Here is a 2,500-nt window from a genome sequence, read left to right as displayed (position 1 = left end):
CTTCCACTGAGCTTTCTGTTAACATGCTTGTATACAGAACTCTGTGAACAGCTTCTTTAGTAATGAATGTTTGTGGCTATTGTCTTCTGGACAACTGTCTTCCCCATGAGTTTGTAGCCTAATGAACCAAAGTGAGAGACCATTTTGATTGCAGGTGTTTTAAGTTGATCAGCTGATTGTCATGTCGCCATATTCAAATTTATTGAGATTTTTGAATTGGTGGGTTTTTGTTAAATGCGAGCCAAAATCATCACAATTAAAAGAACCAAAGACTTAAACTACTTCAGTCTGTGTTACTGAATTTATATAATACACAAGTTTCACCATTTGAGCCGATTTCCTGAAATAAATGAACTTTTCCATGACATTCTAATTTACTGGGATGCACCTAAAAGTCTCATCGATATATGATAAATGTAGGATCTTGAAAAATTTAGTTTTTTTTTTTTAATTTGTTTGTTTATTGTTGTGATCAGGTTCATTTACTATAATTCATTCATTCATTCATTCATTCATTCATTCATTCATTCATTCATTCATTCTACCGCTTATCCAAACTTCTCGGGTCACTGGGAGCCCCCGAGGCACGGGGAGAACATGCAAACTCCACACACACAAGGCTGAGGCGGGAATCAAACCCCCAACCCTGGAGGTGTGAGGCGAACGTGCCTCTAAGACACTAAGAACCACTAAGACACCGTGACCCCCCCATTTACTATAATTGTATCTACTTTTTTTGTTGTATTATATAAATATAATTCTGGTTCATTCATACAATGGAGTTGCTGTGTTCTCTTTTCCCTCTGTGTGATTATGAACACAGTGTTTCTTTATTTTGTGTGTAGTCATGTTGATGTGTGTATTAGATGCTGAATAAAAATGTATTAGTTTTATTGTGACAATTTGCACACAGATAAAAACGAAACAATACGGTGAAAGCTGTAAGTTAGATAAGAATGAAACATGGGTGGGGAAAATAAATCTTTCCATCACATTAATGGTGAACCTGAACAGTAAAAATCATAAAGTATATAAACAGAATTATATAATAATCACCAAACCCTAATCCTTTATATGGAATAAACATCCTGTAAAAAATCCTGAATCTGCTCTAAAGATTCCAGCATCTGTTTATCAGGAAGAGTGTTAAAGGTCAGGAGTTTCCTCACATCTGAGCTGAATGTGTTTCTCTCTCTCTCTCTCTCTCTCTCTCTCTCTCTCTCTCTCTCTCTCTCTCTCTCTCTCACACACACACACACACACACACACACACACACGGCTTTCTGAGAAACCACATATCACTTGATGCATATAAATAATTTCAAAAACAAGAGGACGTGTGAAAAGAGGAAGTGAAGCTGTTGGTGTAGCTGCTTGTCTTTTATAAAACTCCAACAGTTACATTTTTAAGCTTTAATGCAGAATAAAACACTGTGTGCTGCTGTTATCAGACGATAATCAACCACATAATGATAAAAGCGGAGTGCTAAAGTAGAGACACCGTTATCACCCTGACGTGATTATTTTCGGCTAACAGCACAAACCACAGTCCTCTCACACCAGAGCAGTCTGTTTTACTTTCAAATTAAATGTCTGTGAAATGAGTGAGTTCCTGTTCTCTCTTCTGTTATAACTGCTTTATAACCTCTCCTTATTCTCAATAAAGACACAAGCAGAGCTTTTTTACAGTGTAAACTCTTCTGTCCTGAAGAAGTTCTAGCTTTATCACTGACACTGGAGACTCCTTCTATACGTGATAAACACATTTCTCTTCACAGGAAACTTCATCATACCAATGTATATAATGTAATAATAATAATATAATATAGGGGGCACGGTGGCTTAGTGGTTAGCACGTTCGCCTCACACCTCCAGGGTTGGGGGTTCGATTCCCGTCTCCTTGTGTGTGTGGAGTTTGCATGTTCTCCCCGTGCCTCGGGGGTTTCCTCTGGGTACTCCGGTTCCCTCCCCCGGTCCAAAGATATGCATGGTAGGTTGATTGGCATCTCTGGAAAATTGTCCGTAGTGTGTGAGTGTGTGAGTGAATGAGTGTGTGTGTGTGTGCCCTGCGATGGGTTGGCACTCCGTCCAGGGTGTATCCTGCCTTGATGCCCGATGACGCCTGAGATAGGCACAGGCTCCCTGTGACCCGAGGTAGTTCGGATAAGCGGTAGAAGATGAATGAATGAATGGATAATAGAATATAAACCTGCACTACTGTCAGAGCTTCTGTTAGAGAGAATAAATCAACACCTGACCACCAATCAGAGTCTAGAATTCAGTAATGTGATGTTAAATAGGTTCATCACTGAGTCTCAGCTCACATCAGCTCTGTGTTTGTTACCGAAATACAGCCTTCAGTCCAGCATCGTGTAGTGAATCTTTATCAAGCGCGACTTACACTTTTTTTAGACACCTGAGCAATTGACGGTTAAGGGCCTTGTTCAGGGGCCCAGCAGTGGAAGCTTGGTGCTCAAACTTCCAATCAGTAGCCCAACCA

This window comes from Tachysurus vachellii, chromosome 21 (assembly GCF_030014155.1).
Source record: "Tachysurus vachellii isolate PV-2020 chromosome 21, HZAU_Pvac_v1, whole genome shotgun sequence".
NCBI lineage: Eukaryota > Metazoa > Chordata > Actinopteri > Siluriformes > Bagridae > Tachysurus > Tachysurus vachellii.
This window is presented reverse-complemented; position numbering follows the sequence as displayed.